The 26,406-nt window shown below is 47.7% G+C and overlaps 1 protein-coding gene across 1 annotated transcript in view; it reads right to left on the bottom strand.

Moving 5' to 3' along the window:
- The window catches only part of LOC140395971 (uncharacterized), a 111,520-nt gene extending 85,277 nt beyond the window's left edge, over positions 1-26,243 (bottom strand). Inside the window, exon 1 of the mRNA XM_072483998.1 lies at positions 26,102-26,243. The gene's annotated coding sequence lies outside the window, so the exon portion shown is untranslated. The remainder of the gene's footprint in view (positions 1-26,101) is intronic.
- Between the last annotated feature and the right edge of the window lie 163 nt (positions 26,244-26,406).

Genomic DNA, 26,406 nt, shown 5'->3' with positions numbered 1-26,406 from the left:
TGTCAGAAATGTTACGCGACCGTTTGGTTTGCGGTATTAACAATGCGGCCACCCAGAGAAAGTTGTCAGCTGAGCCAACATTGACCTTTCATCAGGCCATTCAAATAGTATTGTCCCGAGAGAGCGCAGAACGAGGAGTGCAGGAGCTACAGGGAATGGAAGTGCATGCCTTGGGGCGCAACCCCTTCCGTCCGAAAACGACCCCCCGCACTCCTGCGGTACCTTGGGCGAGGCGACGTCCGGACTGACGCCAGTGGCCGTCGGACATTCCTCCCCGAAGGAAGCCTTCTCCAGAACCAATGGATGAGGAGCCATGTCCATGTCAGACTTGTAGGCACCGACCCCGTCGCGGACGCCGGTCCTGGGGGCGCCAGAGGCGCAGTCGTTCCGACCGAAACTGGGATCAGCCCAGGGGCCGTACCGTACCTTCCATGTGGATGAACCTGCGGCGACTACTCCTGAGGACGTGGAGACGGAGGACGACTGCCTGCAGCTGCATTGTGTGGCAGCTCCCCATGTGGCCCCCATTAAGATGACAGTACGGGTCAATGGTCACCCGCTTGAGATGGAGTTGGACACTGGTGCAGCAGTCTCCGTGATCGCCCAGAGGACATTCGACCGCATCAAGCAGGGTATACAGACCCTTACATTAACCAATGCATAGGCCAGGTTGGCCACCTACACGGGGGAACCACTGGATATTGCAGGGACTACAATGACCCCTGTTGTTTATGGACGCCAGTAGGGGCGTTTCCCACTTATCGTGGTGCGCGGCCATGGGCCCAGCCTGGTGGGTCGGGACTGGTTGCGCCATTTGCGGTTGCAATGGCAGCACATCCTCCAAACAGTTTCTGAAGGGTTGACTGAGGTGCTAGGACGATACCCAGATGTATTCCAGCCTGGTTTGGGGAGCCAGGCGCGAACCAGGAGCCACGCCGCGCTATTTCCGGGCGCGCCTGGTGCCTTACGCCTTGCTCGAGAAGGTAGAAGGGGAGCTCAATCGTTTGGGTATTATCAGGCCTGTCCGTTTTGCTGACTGGGTAGCACCAATTGTACCTGTAATGAAGCCAGATGCCACAGTTCGCTTGTGTGGCGACTATAAACTTACAGTGAATACGGCTTCCCGACTCGACCGATATCCAATGCCTCGCATAGAGGATCTCTACGCGAAGCTTGCAGGTGGACTCTCGTTCACAAAATTAGATATGAGTCACGCCTACCTACAGTTGGAGCTGGACTTTGCCTCCCGACCATATGTAACGATTAATACACACCGGGGCCTGTATGAATATACACGGCTGCCCTTTGGAGTATCCTCTGCCTGCGCTATTTTTCAACGTGTTATGGAGGGCATTTTGAGAGGTTTACCACGTGTCGCTGTCTACTTAGATGACGTTTTGATTACAGGGACGTCGGAGCAGGAACATTTGGAAAATCTGGAGGCTGTCCTTAGATGCTTTTCAGAAGCTGGAGTCCATTTACGTTGCACAAAGTGCGTATTTCAGGCAAAGGAAGTAGTCTATCTAGGTTATCGGGTGGACCGCGAAGGTTTGCACCCCGTCGCAGAGAAGGTGCTTACGATTCAACAGATCCCTGCCCCGACTGACACTTCGCATCTTCGTTCTTTTCTCGGTCTCGTAAACTATTACGGGAAGTTCCTCCCCAATCTGGCAACTACGCTGGCTCCGTTGCACCTTCTGCTAAAGAAAAATCACACCTGGGTTTGGGGTCAGCTGCAAGAAACCGCTTTCCAGCGGGTAAAGCAACAATTGTCGTCGTCTGGGTTACTAACCCACTATGATCCGGGAAAGCCTTTGCTCGTCACATGTGATGCATCCCCGTATGGTATTGGGGCTGTCCTGTCCCACAAGATGGAGAACGGGGCCGAGCGACCGATAGCTTTCGCCTCCCGCACATTTACTGCAGCAGAGAAAAAGTACGCGCAGATCGAGAAGGAGGGCCTGGCAGTGGTCTTTGCGGTGAAAAGCTTCCACCAGTACGTGTATGGCCGCCATTTCACTATCGTGACTGATCAGAAGCCTCTGTTGGGACTTTTCAGAGAGGATAAGCCAATATCCGCACGGATCCAGCTCTGGGCTTTGTTGCTCGCTGCATACGAGTATTCTCTGGAGCACAAACCAGGAACGCAGATAGCAAATGCCAACGCACTGAGCCGATTGCCTTTATCGACCGGCCCCATGTCGACCCCCACGACCGGTGAGGTGGTTGCAACCCTAAATTTTATGGACACCTTGCCTGTCACGGCATCACAGATCCGTGAGTGGACCCAGACGGAGCCAGTCCTATCAAAGGTAAGGCACATAGTCCTGTATGGTGGGCAGCATAGACAGCTTCCCAGGCGAGTTGCGGGCATTTTCCTCCAAGCTGTCAGAATTCAGCATTGAAGACGGCATCCTCTTGTGGGGGACGCGTGTGATTGTCCCGGAAAAAGGCCAGGAGCTGATACTAACAGACTTGCACAATGGTGTGACCAGGTGTGACCAAAATGAAAATGTTGGCCCGGAGTTATGTCTGGTGGCCAGGCCTCGACACTGATATTGAGAAGGTGGCCCAAAACTGCTCCATTTGCCAGGAGCATCAGACGCTTCCGGCGGCCGCGCCCCTACATCACTGGGAATGGCCAGGGCGGCCTTGGGCGCGCTTGCATGCAGATTTCGCAGGCCCTTTTCAAGGATCCATGTTCCTTCTATTAACCGACGCCCAGTCTAAATGGCTAGAGGTGCATAAGATGCAGGGGACAACGTCCTGCGCAACAATTGAAAAGATGCGTTTGTCTTTTAGTACGCATGGCCTCCCCGAGGTGCTGGTCATGGATAACGGCACTCCATTCACGAGAGAGGAGTTTGCAAGGTTCATAAAGATGAACGGCATACGCCATATCCGCACCGCCCCTTACCACCCGGCTTCAAATGGGTTGGCAAAGCGCACAGTGCAGACATTCAAACGAGGCCTAAAGAAGCAGTCTTCCAGATCAATGGACATGAGACTGGCTCGCTTTTTGTTTACGTATAGGACCAGCCCCATGCGGTGACTGGTGTAGCTCCCGCAGAACTCCTAATGGGCCGGAGACTTCGCACCCGCCTTAGTATGGTTTTCCCGGACATTGGTGCAAAGGTACGCCGCACACAAGAACGGCAGGGACAGGAATTTTCTCGGCATCGGCCAATTCGGCAGTTTGCGCCCGATGACCCAGTGTTGGTTCGGAATTTTGCTGGTGGTGCCCAATGGGTTCCTGGCGTAATCCTTCGCCAAACGGGCCCTATAATCTTACCAGGTGCAAGCCCAGGGTCGTCTCCAGCGCAAACATGTAGACCACGTTCGGTCCAGAAGACTATCCCCTCAAAAGATTCCCCGTCCCCGGAGCTAATTTCTACAGCCGCAGAGACCAGAGACAAGGGAAGGTAGTCCTCACAATCGTCCTCTGGTGCCTCACTCAAAGCCTGCGCAGGTCGTTACAGAACCGAATGGAGATAGAGACGCTGACATGACGGAGGCAGCAGACTCTGACTCCGAGATGGAGTCACAGGACGCATCAGAGGGGGAATCCTCGGGTCCACGGGCTGTGGATGTACAATCGTTACGCCGTTCATCACGGAAGCGCCGGGCTCCGTCTCATTACACGCCGCCTGATCCAGCGCCGCGTGCAAATGGTGTCCGGCCTGCGGCAAAACGAGTCCGACGCCCTCCTTCGCCAGGGTCTTCGGTGGATTCCTTGGACTTTGGGGGGGGAGGGATGTTATAACCTGCCTGCTTACCATTGGCTGGGTACTAATGACAATCCCACAATCCTGTGGGAGTATGAGCTTCCCCAATGAGGGGGGGGCGGAGAAACCATTAGTAAACTCCATGTATAAATAAAGCTGGCCAGTTTGGAACCAGCAGGAAGGAGTGTGCAGCAAGGGAAGTTGCTGCTGCTGTTATATATATATGTTATTGTAAATAAATGTTATTACTTTGTATCCTTAAAACTCGTGCTGGATTCTTCGTGGCCCTCACAAAACCCACAGTCACCGCCCTCATGCATGAGAAAGCAGTACAACAGGTTATTGAAAATGTGAAGGCCGTCAGGCTTGGCACACAGAAGAAACAAAGCAAATCTTGCTTTGATAAATGGTACACGCCACCGAGTTTGCAGTAGGGCAGCAAGTGATGCTATCCCTATACAACCCCAGTTCATTCCTTCCCCACAAAATTTCCGGACCCTACTCCATCTCAGATAAACCCAGCCCCTCGGTATACAAGATCACATATCCCAATGGCAAGTCTGCGTGGTTTCACATAAACCAGCTTATGGCTCGCAGAACAACCATGCACACCACATCTCGCTTGCAGCAGCAGATGAGCACGCCCTGCCCATGAACGACATATTCCTACCCTCCCCCAACCTGTCCAGCCCGTCCTCAGACACAACTTCGACATCACCCCCAGAGGCACTACTCCGCCTCTCCCTTCCTTCAACCAGCAGTGACAGCGACAGCGATAGCGATGACGACAGACCCAGCACACCACGTTACAATTATACCCCTGCACTAGGCCCCACTCCCAGCGATTCCGAACATGATTCCAACGACCCCTTCGAGATAAGGTACATTAAAGCCCCTGACCCAGACCCACCGCCCGACGATCACGGACTAACCCCTAGCAGCTCCAACCTCGACACAAGATTCTGGCACCGAGACAATTCGTTCAGGCTCATCCGGAATGATGAGATGGACCCCAATTCGCCCCAAGCAGCTTTGGCGCACCTACTCCAGTATGGCAGCCGGGACAAGATGATGACAGAGACTCTGACTCCCACCAAACGAATCCCTTTGCGACTCTGTTTGCTTTAGAGCAATGAGGTGTCCAGATGATGGTAAAAAGGAACCGATGGAGATTTACGGTGTCCTTTCTGATGGAACCTGCACCATGTTTGTAATGTATGTTTGTTTGTTACTGTGAATGTTGAATGTTGTTTGTTCACTTAAAGTTTTCCATGGCCCCACGCCACATCTTGATGCAGTCAGAACTACCCTTCTGACGCCCAATGGCTGTTAGAGGAACTAGTTTGTCGGCAGACAAGCGATCTTAACTGCTCTTCTGCTTTGAGGGTGGAAGTTAGCAACAAATGCAACCTCCACGATGACCACAAATTCTTACCGTTCTTGCCGGTCACTCAGGCAGTGGAGAAACGGCACTGGTCCCCACCCTGCCTGAGGACCCCCCCCCTGGTGAGCTATGCTTGGTTGGAGCACTGGTCACCGTCCTACCCGGGGATTCCACCCATTCTTACCCATACGCACCCCATTTTGGCGCTTTTAGTTCAAAACTCTTTTGTTTATTTATGGCGACTCTTAGGTTGCTTCCAAATGCTCAAACACTGCGATGGTAGATCACACAGGCTGCGAGACGGCTCGAGCTGTGTCAGTATCTTTCTCGGATGTCTTGTCCCAGATATTTGGGTGTTTTTAAAAAATGAGTGAGTCACAGATGGTGACCAATTATAAAGGGTAATTGGCAATAAAAGGACAGACAGACATACGAGATCTTAAACAAGATAATAACAGAAATTATGCTTGTGTCCATAGAACTCCGCAACCACAGAAGCCTCAAGAAGATGAAAGAAGAAGAAAAGCTGAAGACAACCATCCTGCTTTACAGTTGGATCTTAGCGGGATCCCTCCAGTTGCGCGCAGACGCTACCCCCCTGACCCCTATCACACAGGCCGTGAATGTTTCCCACCCCTGCCATACACTGTACCCCGAGGTAGTTACCGATACACCGACCTGGTGTGACAAGTTCATCACCTGGTATTCCCTGTCCTACGTTGTGGAAGCACTGTTAGTACTGGCGATACTCTGCAGTGTCGTTCAGACCCTAAGACTCAGGGAATGGCGGAGGAAAGCCTCCCGCACCCCGGTATACACCTTCAGATCTCCCATTTCGGACTTCAACAGACCACCCAACCCCTTTAAGTGAATTAAAGTACATCCGTTTTTTTGTGTGTTCGTTTTATTCTAATAAAGACAAGTAAAACTCTGTGCTTGACTGCCAAGCCAGAGAGACCTGTGTTGCTGCTATTGTACAGTTTAAAATGTTGTAAATTATTTTGATTGATTGAGGATAGTTTAGTTAAGGACAGTTAGAGGTTCCACTTTTTTTATTTTGTAAGGCATGCCTGAATGTCATAGCGCCCCGTAGAATTTTATAATAATGTATGTACATAAAATAATTTAGGTAAAAGTTGCAATTCATAGGACAGAGCAGTGTAGAGCCTGTCAGTGCTTATGGGTGCCCGACTTGGGAGGAGAAAGAAGACAACGCGGTAATGTGATCCTTCACGCTTCGCGTTGAGGATCACAAGGAGGGTGCGTAGCCATCTGGGATGGCCACTTCCAGAATACAAAATGGATGTTTGCAAAGATTGCAGGGAACTATGGACAATGCTAAGAAGGCAGGCAGGCACAGAACCTGTACGTGCATTGGAACCTCAGCTCCCAGACGAGACTGAAACTGTAGGTACATTAGCATATTGATGGCCCATCTCCGGGAACAAAGGGAGATACTCAAGTAACCGATCTGGCTCCAGACCTCACGGCGCCAGTTCCCCAAACCGAAAGCACAAACAAAGCCAGGCCAACGGCCACCTAGGACACGCCCAGCCATCAGGGCACCCACCCCTTTATTGGTCCAGATCAATACGAGTGATCAAGATACGGCCCAATTAATTGGGGCCAAGTCCAAGTCCCGCCCAAAAGCGCACGAAACCCCTTTGGGTATAAGAAGAAGGTACCGAGAGAGAATCGCTCTCTTGGAATTGGCTCTCAAAGCGGAGAGACCCTTCCACCAGCTGCACCAGAAGCAAGTAAGTCCAAGGTCAGCGCTCGCTACCAGACGGACAACCTTAGCTGTTCCCCTTCACCACTTCGACCCCAGCAGCCTCAGGTCCGAACAATGGCCATTGTTCCTCTGACTGAGTGGGCGCCCGAAGCTAAGTATGGGCTTTAGCAGTAGTGACAGTTTAGCCTGTAGTATTTCGTGCATGAGTAGATATTACTGTGTGTGTAAATAAATAGTATTGACTTTGAACTAACTAACTGGTGTACCGGCTCTTTGATCAGTATTCGGGTTTGAACCTTGTGGCCGTATCGAAAGATACCTGGCGGCTCTAAAGCAAACGGAATTGGAATTAAGGAAGGCGACCATATTGATCGCCATATTTAGAACCAAATAAAGAGAGCAACAATAGTCTGTATGTAGTAAAAAATGTAGTTACTTCCTCTGCACACCTCTTAGCTGTAATATTTCTTGATTTCTCATCTGTCTGAATATGTATCAGTCTCCACTTCTTCATTAATACATCATTCAGGGCTAAAGAGCTGGCTTTTAAAGCAGACCAAGGCAGGCCAGCAGCACGATTCAATTCCAGCCTCCCCGAACAGGTGCCGGAATGTGGCGACTAGGGGCTTTTCACAGTAACTTCATTTGAAGCCTACTTGTGACAATAAGCGATTTTCATTTCATTTCATTTCATTTCTAATATAATAACACTCCGGAAATTTAGTGGATACATCCATTATGGTCAACAAATACTAATTCCCACTTTTCATCTGAGGAATCAATTAGGATCCGAATAAAAGGTTCCTCACATGCCGGAATGGGTTTTAAGGATGCTGGTTTGATTACCACTTGAGCTTTTCCTATGACCTAACATGTGTGCTGTGTACAGCAAAGATCAACTACATCGTTATGCAGTCCAGGGCAATGTTTGTATTTTTGCTTGAGTTTTCGTTACTCACAAATGACCCCCACCTGGAACCTCATATGTTTACCACAAAACATCCTTTCTATAACCCACTGGTAATACAATGGTGAACTTTTGCCCATTCCTCATCTGCCTGAATATGTAAAGGTCTCCACTTCTTCATTAATACATGATTTCTAATGTAATAACACTCCGATATACACTCAGATTGCATTTCTGTATGTGCTTTCTGATACAACTGCTCTATCTCTGAATCGTTCTGTTCTAATTCTACCAAATTTGCTGAACTAAAGGTATCCATTTCTTCCTCCATTTGCTTTTGTTCTTTATTAACCATCTGGTCAAAGATTGTTTCTGATAACTGAACCTCAGCCTCCTTATTTTTACTCCTTGATTTCATCTCCTTCTGTCTCAACCTGTGGCTTTGTGATTGCTTCACCACACAATCTGGAAACACCAGTGTTGCCTGGCAACACCTCAGTTGTTTGACTTTCCACTGGCTTATCAACTACAATAAGCATCACTCCCACCTGTGAGCCAGCTATATCATTACAGAGGGTTAACTGCATCTCTGAAAAAGGTAATTTTCTATTTTCACCTAACTTTCTAACCTTACCTTACAGAGTGGCACACTATGCCTTTTGCTGCTAATTCCACATTTTATCACCTTTCTGACAATACTCCTTCTGAACTACATATCTCCTATCTCTCACAATTAAAGATTAACTTGCTCTTGTATCCCTTACGACCCTATTCTCCTTACCTATTTCACCTTGTACAAATGATTAAATCTTACCCTCACAGATAAAATATTTTAAAAGATCTGACACCTTCTTATCAACCAACCTCTGAACAGGCTATATATTCTTTTGCACCTCTTCAGTTGTAACCATGGTTTCTTCTGCCACTTTAATAAACCCCCATTGGCTTGTCTTGTTTTAATGAGTCATTCTCGTCCTTTCCGGTAAGCCAGCAACACTGCGACTTTGTGTGTCCAACTTTATTACAAGGAAGTGACTCTTTAAATTCCTCCAAAATAACAATTTCCCTAAGAGCTTCACACGTAAGGTCTTTTTTATTGCTTATCCACCTCTCAAAATTATTCCATAAGACCTAGTGAATTAGGCCACTTGGCCCATCGAGTCTGCTCCGCCATTCAATCATGGCTGATGTTTTCTCATCCCCATTCTCCTGCCTTCTCCCCATAACCCCTGATCCCCTTATTAATCAAGAACCTATCTATCTATCTATCTTAAAAACACTCAGTGAATTGGCCTCCACAGCCTTCTGCGGCAAAGAGTTCCACAGATTCACCACCCTCTGGCTGAAAAAATTCCTCCTCATCGCTGTTATAAAGGATCATCCCTTTAATCTGAGATGGTGTCCTCTGGTTCTAGTTTTTCCTACAAGTGGAAACATCCCCTCCACATTCACTCTATCCAGGCCTCGCAGTATCTTGTCCGTTTCAATAAGATCCCCCCTCATCCTTCTAAACTCCAACGAATACAGACCCAGAGTGCTCAAACGTTCCTCATACGACAAGTTCTTCGTCCCAGGGATCATTCTTGTGAACCTCCTCTGGACCCTTTCCAAGGCCAGCACATCCTTCCTTAGATATGGGGCCCAAAACTGCTCTCAATACTCCAAATGGGGTCTGATCAGAGCCTTATACAGCCTCAGATGTACATCCCTGGTCTTGTATTCTAGCCCTCTTGACATGAATGCTAACATTGCATTTGCCTTCTTAACTGCCGACTGAACCTGCATTAACCTTAAGAGAATAGTGAACAAGGACTCTGCTTTCCGAAGCATTTCCCCATTTAGAAAATAGTCTATGCCTAGATTCCTCCTTCCAAAGTGCTTTTCACACTTTTCCACATTGTATTTCATTTGCAAACACTTCACTAGCTCTATCTACTAACTTTGTTTGAACCCACAATACCAACATAATTTTTAGCCACTTCAATTGTTTAGCTACTTTCTCAGATGAGATGAAAAATGCTTTCACGTTTTTCTCGCCAAACCTCTGCAGTGAACATAGAACATACAGTGCAGAAGGAGGCCATTTGGCCCATCGAGTCTGCACCAACCCGCTTAAGCCCTCATTTCCACCCTATCCCCGTAACCCAATAACCCATCTAACCTTTTGGATACTAAGGGCTATTTAGCATGGCCAATCCACCTAACCTGCACATCTTTGGACTGTGGGAGGAAACCGGAGCACCCGGAGGAAACCCACGCACACACGGGAAGAACGTGCAGACTCCGCACACATAGTGACCCAGCGAGGAATCGAATCTGCTTGAATATATTTAAACATATCCCACTAGGCTATTGACGGTGGCGGGGGGGGACGGAGATTAATCCTCCCTCTGGATGTTCCACAACTTCTGCCTTTCCTGCTGCCGTTTTAAGTTGATATTCTCTTTGCAGTTCCAATTTCCAAAGTCCAAATTCTCTCTCTTTTTCCTTTGCTTCTGCCATTGCCACTCTCTATTTCTTTTTTGGAAATTCCAATTCAAGCTGTCTCATTTATTTATCCTGTTGCAACTGTTGTAATTGAATTTTAGCTAATTCCAATGATTCAGACTGTTTCTGGCATCCTTTCTAAATTTAAATGCTGAGCTGTTATCTCTAGCTTCCTCGTCTCTGCAGGTAAAACCAACTGCAACTTGTTCCCCAAATCCAAAATCTTTGTTTTAAACCATTCCAAGTGACCTCTTCCACACCCAAGAAACTCTTAGCCACTGAAAGGACCATTTCACAAGTCACTCCTCACTTAAACTAACCAAATGCAACACCTGAAAAAAAGCACCAGCTCCTCACACTGAGTAATCCCAAGCCAAATCGGGAATTATACTTTTAAATCCTGGATGAGCACTCAATTTTGTTTATGGTGTACCGGACCAGATCCCATTTTATGTTAGGAAACCGGGACTAGACCCCAACAATTTTTCAATTTGTAAAACTGTGAGGAAAGAATACTTTGCCCCAGGAGTGATTTCACAAATAGGGATCTTTTATATTAAAACAAACTTTATTATTAACAGTGCATTGACCACATCAACATCACAGAAAAATAGTTCTACAATCAAAAGTCAATCAGTTCTAAAAAAAAATACAGGGAAACACTTATGGCAAAACTCATTACAGATCAAAAGCCACTTATAAATATAGTTAACAACACCAAGTTACTTGCTGTACTCTTGTCAAGAGATTTCTTGGAAGATTGCTTGGAGAGAGAGAGAGAGACCCTTTCAGGAATAGCCTGCAAATCCTTCTGGCTTTGTCAGACTACGAAATCCTATAGACAAAACTGCTTGCTACTGACCTGGTTCCTCCCATTAATTACATCATCTCTATCCCACTCAGATCCCATGGCCTGCTTACCTAAATCTAAAGACAATGTTTCAGATTATCTACCCCCTTGGGACCAATTCAAAATACACAATATTTCATTAAGCATCTCTCTGAAAACAAGTAAGTAGTTAAAATTAATAATGACCTCACCTTTTATTGATCTCTTAATTGCAGCTTTAGCAGACACACAGTCTGGAAAATTTAACCTAGGTTCTTTAGTAGTAATACAGCAACAGACATATAATAATAATCTTTATTGTCACAAGTAGGTTTGCTTTAACACTGCAATGAAGTTACTGTGATAATCCCCTGTTCTCCCCACGTCTGTGTGGGTTTCCTCCGTATGCAATGGTTTCCTTCCACATAAAGGAGGAAGACGTGCTGTTCGGTAATTTGGACATTCTGAATCCTCCCTCTGTGTACCCGAACAGGCGCCGGAGTGTGACGACTGGTGCCATTTCACAGTAACTTCATTGCAGTGTTAATATAAGCCTACTCGTGACAATAATAAAGATTATTATTATTGTTGGATTATTTGAAGAGCCAGCCCATATTGCTGCAATTGCTGCCTGAAACTGAGTGGTCAGGAGTCATGAGCAATGTACCATCTTTCCCTTTCTCCTTCTGTGACAAAGTGCTTGGCTTCTGTCTGGTACCTCCCAGGCATGAATCATTGCAGAGTCACAGGGAGAAACAAACACCCATGAGATCAATTCATATACCTACCCATTGTACAAATAAAACAAGTGCCTACTCCTAATTTTTATGTTTTCAGCCAACTTGGAAAACATTCCAATCTATCTTTTTCCTATCTGACATACATAGAAAAGCAGCACAATAAGGTCATTGTGATTTTCTCCAATACTTGGCTTTAAATACAGCTTAAATTCTAAAGACCACTCGGTTCACATGTCAAAGAACAAAGAAATGTACAGCACAGGAACAGGCCCTTCGGCCCTCCAAGCCCGTGCCGACCATACTGCCCGACTAAACTACAATCTTCTACACTTCCTGGGTCCGTATCCTTCTATTCCCATCCTATTCATATATTTGTCAAGATGCCCCTTAAATGTCCCTATCGTCCCTGCCTCCACTACCTCCTCCGGTAGTGAGTTCCAGGCACCCACTACCCTCTGCGTAAAAAACTTGCCTCGTACATCTACTCTAAACTTTGCCCCTCTCACCTTAAACCTATGCCCCCTAGTAATTGACCCCTCTACCCTGGGGAAAAGCCTCTGACTATCCACTCTGTCTATGCCCCTCATAATTTTGTATACCTCTATCAGGTCGCCCCTCAACCTCCTTCGTTCCAGTGAGAACAAACCGAGTTTATTCAATCGCTCCTCATAGCTTATGCCCTCCATACCAGGCAACATTCTGGTAAATCTCTTCTGCACCCTCTCTAAAGCCTCCACATCCTTCTGGTAGTGTGGCGACCAGAATTGAACACTATACTCCAAGTGTGGCCTAACTAAGGTTCTATACAGCTGCAACATGACTTGCCAATTCTTATACTCAATGCCCCGGCCAATGAAGGCAAGCATGCCGTATGCCTTCTTGACTACCTTCTCCACCTGTGTAGCCCCTTTCAGTGATCTGTGGACCTGTACTCCTAGATCTCTTTGACTTTCAATACTCCTGAGGGTTCTACCATTCACTGTATATTCCCTACCTGCATTAGCCCTTCCAAAATGCATTACATTTTGTCATACGCTTATAATCAGGCTTATTATTGAATTGACAACTTTTAGAGGGCTTCTCTTTTTTTTTGCAGGTTGGCTTTTGCCAGCTTTCTAACTCTACATGTACGTCATTCAACACGTGTTTTTAATTGCCCTTGACACATTTCTGGGAAAGACTTTGCAAATTCTTGGCACCACACTGAATGATTGACATTCCTATGTCAACTGACACAATACGCCAACACAAAAACAATGGCACTACACATTAAGCTGGCTAGAATCTATTACAATTTATCTAAACTGTTGTGTTAAGATGTATTACGTACTTTGAAAATAATATTCAATTGTGATTAGCCATTGATTTAGTGACCCGTGATTTAAGTGATTGCTCACTGAGCAGTAAGTAAAGGACATGTGAAAAGTGTCCTTTTGTGAACATTTGTAATTTACAAACAGGATCGTGTTATAATATCATTAAGCTTTAGAGAAACCTAGAGTGTTTGTGGCATTGTAAATGGACATCAGAAAAGCCTTTGACAAGGTGCCACATGGCAGACTGGTACAAAAGGGGACGTCGCATGGGATCAGAGGTGAGGTGGCAGGATGGAAACAGAACTGGCTCGGTCATGGAAGGTGGAGGGGAGCAGTTGAAGGGTGTTTTTCTGAATGGAAGGTTGTGACTAATGGTGTTCCACAGGGATCTGTGCTGCGGTCTCTGTTGTTTGTATTACATACGATTTGGAGGAAAACATAGCCGGTCTGATTAGTAAGTTCGCGGATGACACCAAGGTTGGTGGAGTGGCAGATGGTGTTGAGAATTGTCGGAAGATACAGCAGGACATAGATAGTTTGGAGACTTGGGCATGTTGCTAACTTGCTGTTGTCTCTTAATTTGGCTCTGTTTAATTACGTTTGCTCAAGAGTCACCAGGTATCGTTTGATACCGCCACAAGGTTCAAAACCTAATACTGATCAAAGACTCGATACACCAGTTAGTAAGTTCAAAAGCAATGCTCATTTATTTACACACAGTCAAATCTACTCATGCATAAAACTCTACAACCTAAACTATCACTATTACTAAAGCCTATACTTAGCTTCGGGTGACCACTCAGTCAGAGGAACAATGGCTGTTGCTCGGTTCTGAAGCTGCTGGGTTGAGCTGTTTACAGGATAGCAACTAGGAGCATCTATCTCATAGCGTGCGTTGACGTGGAACTTAATTGGTCTGGCGTAACTTTGGCAGGTCTCTCCTCGCTGAGAGCCAAGGCCAAGAGAGAGATTCTCTCTTGGGGAATCCTTGTTATACCCAAAAGGGCTTCACGTGCTTTTGGACGGCCTTGAACTTGGCCCCAATTAATTGGGCCGTTTCCCAATCTTCCTATCGATTTTCCTCCAATAGAGGGGTGGGTTCCCTGGTTGCTGGGCGTGTACTAGGTGGCCGTTGGTTTGCTTTGTTTTAGTCTCCTCTGGCGCCGGGGTGTCTGTCTTAACATTGTTTACCTAAATGTTGCCTTTTGTTCCCGGGGATGGCTCATTAGTATGTCGATGGTTCTGCAGTACCGGTCCTGTCTGAGAGCTACAGCTCTAATCAACAGACAGACCTTGCACCTGCTTGCTTTTTCGGTATTGTCCAATTTTCCGTGCATTCTTTGCAAAGTGTCCATTTTGTAATCGGGACATGGCCATCCCAGATAGCTACACACCCTCCTTGTGATCCTCAACGCGAAGCGTGAAGGATCACATTACTGCGTCATCTTCGTCCTCTGACCAAACGGGGCACCCATAATTAGGCTCTACTCTGCCCTATCCTATGAAACACAATTTTACTTAAATCATTTGAAATACATACATTATTATAAAACTCTACGGGGCACGATGACATTAATGCATGCATTACAGAAAAATAAAAAAACTGGAACCTCTAACTATCCTCAGTAAACTATCCTACCTCAAACAATCCCAAAAATAATCTATAACATCATAAACTGTACAAAATAGCAGCACACAAATTTCTCTGGCCTGGCAGTCAGACACAGAGGTTTACATCTCTTTATTTAACGGAATACGTGTAAAGAGAAAACGGATGCACTTTAATTCATGTCAAGGGGTTCGGGGGTTTGGTGAAATCCAAAAATAGGGGACCTAATACCAGGGTGCGAGAGCGGTAGGCTCTCTTTCGCCATTGCCTGACTCTAGGTGTCTGCACAACACTGCAGAGTATCGCCAGTACTAAGATGGCTTCTACTACATACAATAGTGAGTACCAGGTGATAAACTTATCACACCAGGTCAGGGTATTGTTAGCTGTTGTGGGGCTAACTATCTTGGAGTTCTGTGTATTGCAGGGGTGGGAATCATTCACGGCTTGTGTGGTAGGGGTCAGGGGGGTAGCGTCCGCGCGCAACTGAAGGGATCCCGCTAAGATGATGGAGGTCGTCTTCATCGTTCCGTCTTTCTGTCTTCTTCTTTGTCTTCCTCTGGGGTTCCTGAGGTTCCGGAGTTCTGTGAACATAAGCGTAATATCTGTTATTATCTTGCTTAAGATCTCGTATGCCTGTCTGTCAGTCCTTTGTTGCCAATTTCCCTTTATAATTGGTCACCATCTGTGACTCCCTCATTTTATTTTTTTTAAACCAAATATTTGGGACAAGACATCCGAGAAAAATATTGACACAGTGCGAGCCATCTCGCAGCCTGTGCGATCTACCAGGATGTAAATAGCATATGGAAGCAACTTAAGGGTTGCCAAAACCTAACAAAGGAAATTCGAACTGTAAGTGCCAAAATGGGGTGCGTATGGGCTGCAGCGGGTAAGAAATGGGTGGAATCCCCGGGTAGGACGGTGATCAATGCCGTTTGTGCTCTACCCGAGCGTAGCTGACCAGAGGGGGGGTCCTCAGGCAGGGTGGGGACCAATGCCGTTTCTCCACTGCCTGAGCAACCGGCAAGAACGGGTAAGAATGTGGTCATCGTGGGGGCTGCCATGTTGTCTTCTGCCAAACTTGTACCTCTAAACTGGTTTCTGTTGACAAACTAGTTCCTCTGAACTGGTTTCTGTTGACAAACTAGTTCCTCTGAACTGTTGTCTGGGGACAAACTTGTTCCATTAACTGCCAGGGGACGTTAAAGGAGTGGTGACGTGGGGCCGTGAAAAAGTTTCAAGTTTACAAACAACACTTAACATTAACACTAACAAACAAACATACAACAAACATGGTGCAGGTTCCATCAGAAAGGACACCGTATCTCTCCATCGGTTCCGTTTTTCCATCATCTGGACACTTCAATAGCGAACAGGGTCGCAAAGGGATTCATTTGGTGGGAGTCAGACTCTATGTCATCATCTTCTCCCGGCTGCCATTCTCTTGACTGGAGTAGTTTGGCTAAAGCTGCTTGGGGCGAATTGGGGTCCATCTCATCATTCCGGATGAGCCTGAACGAATTGTCTCGGTGCCAGAATCGTGTGTCGAGGTTGGAGCTACTATGCTTCAATCCGTAATTGTCGGGCGGAGCGTCTGGGTCAGGGGCTTTGATATAAGTAATCTCAAATGGGTCAGTGGAATCATGCTCGGTTTCGCTGGGAGTGGGGCCTGGTACAGGAGGATAATCGTAACATGGTGTGCTGTGGCTATCGTCATCGTGACCGCTATCACTGTCGCTGTCGCTGCTGGTTGAAGGGAGAGGCGGAGTCGTGCCTCTGGGGGTGGAGTTGAAGTCGTGTCTGAGGACGGGCTGGACTGGTTGGGGGAGGGGAGGAAAATGTCATCTGTGGGCGGGGCGTGCTCGTCTGCTGCTGCGAGCAGGATGTGGTGTGTGTGGCTATTCTGCGAGCCAGAAGCCTTGAGCTGGTTTATGTGAAAACATGCAGACTTGCCATTGGGATATGTAAACTTGTATACCGAGGGGCTAACTTTGTCCGAAATGGAGTACGGTCCCGGGAATTTAGGGGAAAGGAATGAACTGGCGTTGTATAGGGAAAGCATCACTTGCTGCCCTACTGCAAACTCAGTGGCGTATACTGTTTTGTCGAAACAAGCCTTGCTCTGTTTCTTCCTGGTCCCAAGTCACACAGCTGCTGCGTGTTGGGCTGCCTTTATGTTCTCTATCAATTGCTGCGACTGAGGGGCTGGACAAATCCAGTCCTATTAAATACTCTGTCCCTTTCATGGGGGGTCCGGTCATGAGGGTGTGGGGGATGTATCCTGTGGACGTGGATACAGTGTTCCTTATAAACATTAAAGCAAATGGGAGAACTGCGGGGGAGTCCCCATCTTGTAAAGATGTGATGTGTTAATATTGAGCCGTCGTCTTGGCCATATTAGTTCACGATAGAAATGCTTCCACCCATTTTGTGAAGGTGTCGATGACCACCAACACATACTTATAACCATTTCTGCAAGGGGGTAGGGGTCCTATATAGTCTATCTGTAGATTTGTCCAGGGTCCATTAACGGGGCGGGTATGACTAAGTTGAGCCTTTTTCGCATATCTGTCCGGATTGTTCGGGGCACAGATCAAGCAATTCTCTATGTAGTGCGTAACATCGGCTTCTAAATCAGGCCACCAGCAGAGCGGTCTGAGGTGGGCTACGGTGGGTTCAATACCTTGGTGTCCATGATTGTCATGGAACTGACAAATGATCTGGTTCCTGTCTGGCTGGGAACTATATAAATGCCATCCTTTAAAATCACACCGTCATGAGTGGTTATTGCATTCTTGTATTTATCATACGGGGCTGGGAAGGTCCCCTTTAAAACTTCCCTGAGTTTCCCGTCCTCTTTCTGTGCCTTGGCTAGATCCTGAATATTGGGCTGTGAGACCTGAACTGCGTGTATTGGGGTGCTTTTGGGGAGGTTCCAAAAGTAACCATGCCTGGAGCCTGCCTTCGCTAGGGCGTCTGCTTTAACGTTACCACGGGGGGGGGAGAACGGCGATGACTGCGAACCTTAATTATTCCATATTTTCTATCCTTCGCTGTCTCTAAGATATGGCGGAGTAATGGGGCTGAGGGTAGGGGTCTACCATTCACGGAAACAAATCCTCTTGTTTCCCAAAGGGGTAGAAATTCCGTCAAACTATTACATACATACAAGCTGTCTGAATAGATGTCTGCTGGAGTCGGGAACGAGTCGGGGTGGTCTACAATATAAGCGATTGCTGCCAGCTTTGCTGCCTGTGAGCCTATGTGTCCTGGCAACTTTAGTGAAATCTCATCTAGGGCGCGTCCTCAATGTAAATACCGCAACCGGTGATTCTCTTTCCATTTAACACCGTGGAGGAGCCATCCACATAAATCTTCAGGGGTGCGCACGTGTCTGTGGGCTGGGGACTCTGGGGAGTATTACCTGCTTTCCTGGGAGGTGTTTTAGGAATAAATGGGCCTGTGTTCTGCTTTGTGGTTATGACCTCACACTCATGAGGGGTGTGTAGCCACCTAAAATGGCTGATTCCCGATTAATTTGGCCAAAACCCGATTTAAAATGGCTAACCGAAAAGGCTGATGGGAAAAGCAGCCAACAGGACACAAACGGACAGCTGAAGACAGAATAGCGTATTCGGATCTGGGGAAGTCGGCCCAGATCGATACCTAAGACGATTAGCAGCACATCAACACAGACATCTGCCGTTTAATCGGCTATCCCAGGGAACAACTGCAACATATTAGCAATTGAATGCCGGGCCAGACCTCTCGGCGCCTGCAGTGGCCGAAACAAAGACAGGTGAACGACCACCTCCCGATCGAGGAATCGCCTCGTTATTGGAGCATATCGAACCCAGTGATTGGGAACAAGTCCAATCACTTGGGACTCAGGGTCAAGGGCCGCCCCGAGAGGCGGGAAGCCTCTGGGCCCTATAAAGTGAGGGGCCAAGTTCAGATCTCTCTCTCTCTCCCTGCTTCACCTGCTCGCAACCTTCGCAAGAACCTTCGACAAAGAACCGTAAGTCTGACTCCAGCGATCGCTACGCGATAGAGACTCCTAGCCATCGACCCGTATCAGCCTTTTGAATCCCACGGGCCAGATCCGATTCGATAAGCCATTCATTTCCCTGATTGGTGGGCCCTTCCTAAAGTTAAGTGTTGGCCAGTAGTGGTAGGTTTCGATATAGATAGTAGGATTATTGTGTAAGCATTTATTGTTGTAGATAATAAATGACCGTTGATTTCAATCTTACTAAGCGGTGTGCTGACTAATTAATCATAACTCGAGCTTGAACCACGTGGCGGTATCAGAAAGATACCTGGCGACTCGTGAGCAAAGGTGACATAATCAGAGCTAATAAAACCAAGGCTAAAAAGAGCAACAGGTGCCTGCATACTGCAAATTATCGGCAAGGAAGGTGTGGGTCTTGGTTCTTTTTACTGTGATGTCCCGTCCCTGTAAAAGGGTCCAACGGGCTGCGCGGATTTGGCTGACTGTGCCATCCTTAATTCGGCCGTCTAACAATAGTTGTGTCGGGGTGTGTTCTGTGAGGATGGTGATGGGGTTGAGTCCTGTGATGTAGGCGAAGTACTGTACTGCCCAAAAAACTGCGAGCAGGTGCCTTTCACAGGCAGAAAATCCTTGCTCTACGGGGTTTAACACGCGTGAGGCGTATGCTATAGGGCGTAATTGGTCATGGCGTTCCTGGAGGAGCACGGCCGAAAGGGTTCGGTCGGTGCTTGCTACTTCGATAGCGTACGGGGAAAGTGGATCTGGGACCTGTAGTGCGGGGACTGTGCTGAGTGCTCTTTTTAAAGCATCCACGGCATCTGTATGCTGTGGAATCCATTCCCAAGGTCCTTGCTTCTTGAGAAATTCGGAAAGGGGCGCTGCTTTAGTGGCGAAACCGTCAATATGGTTTCGGCAGTAGCCAACTAGTCCTAAAAATGACCAGAGGACTGAGATATTGTGGGGAAGGGGCAATTTGACGATCGAGTCAACTCTCTTTTGCTCGATCTTGCGTTTACCATGTGTAATCACTGTTCCCAAGTAAATCACTTTCTCTTTCAAAATCTGGGCCTTCTTGGGGTTGACTTTACAACCAATTTCTTTTAGGAGTGCTAGGAGCTCGGCGAGAAGCGAAATGTGCTCTTCCTTTGTGTCTGTCTGTAGTAACAAGTCGTCTACGTATTGGACCAGACAATTGGGACGGGAAAATTTTGCTAATCCAATTGCCAGCTGTCGATGGAAAATAGAGGGGGAGTTGTGGCAGCCTTGTGGAAGACACGTCCATGTATATTATTGTCCCTGGAATGTAAAGGCAAATTTGTACTGGCACGCTTTAGCCAATGGAATGGACCAAAAGCCGTTGCTAATGTCCAAACCCGAAAAAAATGTTGACTGGAGTCCCTGTTTGAGCATGGTCTCGGGCCATACAAGCTGTCTGAATAGATGTCTGCTGGAGTCGGGAACGAGTCGGGGTGGTCTACTGCTGGGGTTACTTTGTTCAGTTCCCGGTAATCAATGGTCAGTCGCCATGATCCATCCGGTTTCCTGACGGGCCAAATTGGTGCGTTGCGTGTGGAGGCTACTGATCTGAGTACGCCTTGATCTAACAAACTCTCTATTACTTTGGAGATTTCTCCCTCTGCTTCCTGGGGAAATCCGTACTGCTTTTGGGGTCTGGGGTCGGGACCTGTAATGTTCACAAAGCCAGCCAATTTGCCACAGTCGTGCTTGTGCTGTGCAAATGCTGCTTTATGTTCCTGCAGGACTGCCCTAACCTGTTTGTCTGCACTAATGGCTCGAGGGCCAAACTAGAAGTCTCCTACTGAGCTAATCCTGTTTACGTACTCTCCTACTGTGAGCGTGGCGGGGGCTCGTGCTGCCTTTGCCATTTCCCAAACACACATGTTTACTGGATCAAAAGAAAGGTTGTGGGAGCTCATAAAATCGATCCCTAGGATATGTTGTGCTGTCTGGAGCCGATCAACCAAAACTACAGGCTGCTTAGTTGTAATGTTACCTATTTATGTCGCTACAGGGGCTGTGATGTGTCCCTGTTGTAAATGACCTGTAAAACCGCTGAGTGTGACGGTGTCTGTTGTGGGCCACGTGTCTCGCTGAAAACATGGTGGAGGATTTGAGTGTGGTGGCTCCTGTGTCCCAAAGAAATTCTACGGGGTGTCCCCAAACTTTGCCTGCTACTACCGGTCTACCAGACTTGTCCCAAAGGGTATCGCAGACCCAGGTTGGGGAGCCCGAACACCGTCAGTCGGTGCCGTTCATGTCTGTACTCTCTGAACGGGCGCTAACGCTATGGATCGGCTTTGCCCTATTCCTGTTTAGGGTGCCTGTCTGTTGGCTTCTCTGCTGTTTTTGGGGCGCTTGACACTCTCGTGCAAAGTGTCCTAACAGTTGTAACATTATTGAACTTTGGGCTGGGGTGGGCTGTTCCTGCCCTCATTTACCCATGCGGGGTTCTGGTGCGCTTTAACTGGATTCATATCTACCTGCTCTTCATTGGGTTTTATAAATGCGGTTTTGCTTTGGACTGATTTCTCCCAAGCGCGGGACAATCTCTTCAAAACCCATTTTTCATTGTGGGCCTTGTCTGAGGGGTCATAATTTGCGCAAGCTTTCTGTCCTGCATCTGTCACGTGAGAGACTAGGATTCAAGTCAATTTGGCCGTATTATTTGGGGACAAATGGGCACGGGCTAACTCTCCGAAATCTGCTGTGAAGTGTATCTACAAGCGTCCATCAAATGCTGTGGGGTGCTCTGTCTTCTTTTGCCTACACTTGTTTAGGCCTTCTACGGGGTCTCCTCCGTTGTAACCGATCGCATCAAGGATCGCTGTGTGCATCTCTTGGAGTGTGCCTCCTTCTACATTCTGTGGGTCGGGAAGGGCTGCCACGACTGAAGGGTCGAGGCTTAAAACTGTGAGCTTCACTTGCTCCTTTTCGTCCAGGCCGTACATGGTAGCCTGCTGTTTGACTTTCGCGAAGAATTGGTGGGTGTCTGATGTGGGAAGGAACGGTGTAATTTTTCCACACGTGTCCCGTAATTGGTTCACGGTTAACAGGGTTGTATAAAGGAAATCTGCGTCTCCTTCTGCTGTGGCCCTGCGGTGTGTGGTTACAGGGTTCATGGGGATGTGTTCTGCCTGTTCGGTTGGGGGGTTTTCCTTTTCTGGGGTTTTTCCTGCGTACATGTCCCATGTACGTATCTATGGGCAGTCTCATTTAACTCCTGCCAATCGGGGCCGTTTTCCTGGTCTAATTGGGGTCCGAATGTGCTTTGAAACCCATTTTGAACAGAAAGCAGAGATTGCAATTCTGCAATTTGCTTCCGGCGCTTTGCGTGGACTACGGAGCTCTGCCTTTGTTCCGTCATGGAAGTATGGAGTGCTCGTAGGGCTGCTTTCAAATCATTGCACTGTTTCTGCAATTTCTCAACTTGTTGCTCGGTCTCTTGTCTTACCAAGACCGTACGTTGCGTGTCCTGGTAGGCCCTATCGTATTGCGTTTGGAAACTACTCAAATGCGCCAGACAAGACTGGTGTGCCCTCTTGGCATCATCCACCTCTCTGTCCCTTGCTGCTAACTGCTCTTTTAAATCTCTATTCTCCGTCTCTACTTCGCTCACGTCTACCTCACTACTTCGGTCTCTCTCCTCTATCTCTCTACGAAGCTTCCTAACGACTTCCTCTGTGCCTCGCAATTGTGCCAAACAGGACACGATTGCCATCATCTTGCGATCTTTCTCTAAGCTCTTCTTGTGGATCTCTGACAGGTTCTCCCACCAAGTATGTCCTATACTCCCGGGACCTGTTTCATCATTGGTGCAGAATTCACTTTGAGATATTTCCTGATCTCATCTTCCCAAACGGGACATTGTCCTACTCTACTGGTGGCTGCCACCTCGAATTCCTGGGGGTTCATAAGGCGTTCCATTGCCTTCATTGCCATTTTCTCTATCTAGGCTCTCTGCCGAATTTGGAACAAGGGGTGATAAAGTGGTGATGTAAACACGGGTATGGCTTACGCTAATTTCCGGCCTACAAAACTCCCGACAGTTTTACGCAACAAAATCTCTCAGGTTTACCTTATATCCCTGTTAGTACACATGCATTAACACACTTCCGAATCTCGGAGGCTTGATCAGTATTGTTCTTACGCTTGTGGTTTTTCTGTTTCCAATTGGATTCTCAATTCAAATTTGGGTTCTCTCGGAGTGGTTTGGCCACTTCTAAGTCGAGTCCCGTCAGATGTCGCCAGTAAATGTTGCTAACTTACTGTTGTCTCTTAATTTGACTCTGTTTAATTACATTTGCTCAAGAGTCGACAGGTATCTTTCGATACCGCCACAAGGTTCAAAACCTAATACTGATCAAAGACACGATACACCAGTTAGTAAGTTCAAAAGCAATGCTCATTTGTTTACACACAGTCAAATCTACTCATGCATAAAACTCTACAACCTAAACTATCACTATTACTAAAGCCTATACTTAGCTTCGGGTGAACACTCAGTCAGAGGAACAACGGCCGTTGCTCGGTTCTGAGGCTGCTGGGTTGAGCTGTTTACATGATAGCAACTAGGAGCGTCTATCTCGTAGCGTGCGTTGACTTGGAACTTAATTGGTCTGGCGTAGCTTTGGCAGGTCTCTCCTCGCTGAGAGCCAAGGCCAAGAGAGCGATTCTCTCTTGGGGAATCCTTGTTATACCCAAAAAGGCTTTGTGCGCTTTTGGGCGGGCCTTGAACTTGGCCCCAATTAATTGGGCCGTTTCCCAATCGTTCCTATCGATTTTCCTCCAATAGAGGGGTGGGTTCCCTGGTTGCTGGGCGTGTCCTAGGTGGCCGTAGTTTGCTTTGTTTTAGTCTCCTCTGGCGCCGGGGTGTCTGTCTTAGCATTGTTTACCGAAATGTTGCCTTTTGTTCCCGGGGATGGCTCATTAGTATGTAGATGGTTCTGCAGTACCAGTCTTGTCTGAGAGCTACAGCTCTAATCAACAGACAGACCTTGCACCTGCTTGCTTTTTCGGTATTGTCCAATTTTCCCTGCATTCTTTGCAAAGTGTCCATTTTGTAATCGGGACGTGGCCATCCCAGATGGCTACAGGCAGACAAATGGAGTTTAATCCAGACAAATGTGAGATAATGCATTTTGGTAGGTCTAACACAGAGGGGAAATATACTGTAAATGGCAAAACTCTTAGGAATATCGAAAGTCAGAGAGATCTGGGCATGCAGGTCCACAGATCTTTGAAAGTGGCAACACAAGTGGACAAGGTAGTCAAGAAAGCATTAGGAATGCTTGCTTTCATTGGACGGGGCATCGAGTATAAAAACTGGCAAGTCATGCTCCAGTTGTATAGAACCTTGGTAAGGCCGAACTTGGAATATTGCGCACAATTCTGGTAGCCACACTACCAGAAGGATGCAGAGGCTTTGGAGAGGGTGCAGAGGAGGTTTACCATGATGCTGCCTGGTCTGGAGGGTGTTAGCTATGCGGAGAGACTGAAGACTTGGACTGTTTTCATTAGATCGACAGGGGTTAAGGGGCGACCTGATAGTGGTCTGCAAAATTATGAGGGGCATAGGTAGAGTGGATGGGCAGGCACTCTCTACCAGGGTGGAGGGTTCAGTCACCAGGGGGCATAGGTTTAAGGTCCGTGGGGCAAAATTTAGAGGAGATGTGCGAGGCAGGTTTTTACACAGAGGGTGGCGAGCGGGAACGCATTGCCAGAGGAGGTTGTGGAAGCAGATACATTAACGGCGTTCAAAAGGCATCTCGACAAATACATGGACTGGATGGGTATTGAGGGATACAGCACTAGGAAGTACTAAGGTTTTTTTGCCGGGGGGTAACATGACTGGTACAGGCTTGGAGGGCCGAAGGGTCTGTTCCTGTGCTGTATTGTTCTTTTGTTTGTTCTTATGTGAGGTAGCCTTAATTGAATATATTTATTGCAACAAATGAGAGATCCATAGAGCCCCTACAGTGTAGAAGGAAGCCCCATCGAGTCTGCACCGAGCCTCGGAAAGAGCACCCTGCCAAGGTAAACTCCCCCTGTCCTATCTCCATAACCCCATGTAACCCTTGCCTCTTTGAAAACTAAGGCCAATCCACCTAACTGCACATCTTTGGACTGCGGGAAGAAACCGGAGCAACCGGAAGAATCCCACTCAAACATGGGGAGAAGGTTCAAACTCCGTAGTGGGTCGGATCTCGAACAACGACGAGTCAGAGTACAGGAGGGAGATAGAGAACCTAGTGACGTGGTGCAGCGACATCAATCTCTCCCTCAATGTCAGCAAAACTAAGGAGCTGGTCATTCACGTCAGGAAGCAAAGTATCGTACACAGCCCTAACTGCATAATGGTGCTGAGGAGGAGATGGTTAACAGCTTCAAATTCCGAGGTGTAGACATCACCAAAAACTTTCCTGGTCCACCCACGTTTTCACTACGACCAAGAAAGCACAATAGTGCCTATACCTCCTCAGGAAACTAAGATAACACTGAATTTTTACAGGTGCACCATAGAAAGCATCCTATTTGGCTTCATCACAGCCTGATATGGCATCTGCTCGGCCCAAGACTGTAAGAAAGTACAGAGTCGCGAACACAGCCCAGCCCATCACGCGAACCCACCTCCCATCCATTGGACTCTGTCTACACCTCCCGCTGCCTTGGGAAAGCGGGCAACATAATCAAAGACCCCTCCCACGTGGTTATTCTCTCTTCTAACCTCTTCCATTGGGCAAGAAATGCAAAAGTCTGAGAATATGCACCAAAGGTTCAAAAGGTTTCTTCCCCTGAATGACCCTCTTATGAACTGAACTGATTTCTCCACGCATCTTCTCTACTGAGCAGTACTACACTCCGCATGCTTCACTCGCCGCCCGTGTCTATGTATTTACATTGTGCATTTCTGAATGTCCTATGTTTTTTCATGTATGGAACGATCTGTCCAGATTGGTGGGCAGCACGGTAGCACAGTGGTTAGCATGGTAGCTTCACAGTTCCAGGGTCCCAGGTTCGATTCCCGGCCTGGGTCACTGTCTGTGCGGAGTCTGCACGTCCTCCCCGTGTGTGCGTGGGTTTCCTCCGGGTGCTCTGGTTTCCTCCCACGGTCCAAAGATGTGCAGGTTCGGTGGACTGGCCATGCTAAATTGCCCTTTTTGTCCAAAAAAAAGGTTAGGTGGGGTTCCTGGGTTATCGGAGATAGGTTGGAAGCGTGGGTTTAAATGGGGTGCTCTTTCCAAGGGCTGCTGCAGACTCGATGGGCTGAATGGCCTCTTTCTGCACTGGAAATTCTATGATTCTGTGACTGCAGGCGGAACAATACGTTTCACCGTACCTCGGTTCCCGTGTCAATAAATCAAAGCCGAATCCACAGTCACCCAAGGTGACAATTGAACCCGGATCCCTGTTTATTTTGGAGAGTAAACCACCTTCCCGCGCAGACCACACGATGGAAGAGACGATCAGTGACACGTCTTCCCAGGATGGCTACTTTCTGCCAACGTGTCACCAGCGACTGAATCTACCCCCGCCCGCACTGACAGACAGCTCTCCGCTGATTGGCTAGGCGCGGGCACCGCCCCTCCCCATGCCCCGCCCCCTATGACGCGCTGCCGTCACGTCGCCGTGCGTCACAGCGCC

The sequence above is a fragment of the Scyliorhinus torazame genome, chromosome 19 (genome assembly GCF_047496885.1).
Source record: "Scyliorhinus torazame isolate Kashiwa2021f chromosome 19, sScyTor2.1, whole genome shotgun sequence".
Taxonomy (NCBI): domain Eukaryota; kingdom Metazoa; phylum Chordata; class Chondrichthyes; order Carcharhiniformes; family Scyliorhinidae; genus Scyliorhinus; species Scyliorhinus torazame.
Note: the sequence above shows the minus strand (reverse complement) of the source record. Positions and strands in the feature narration are given on the sequence as shown.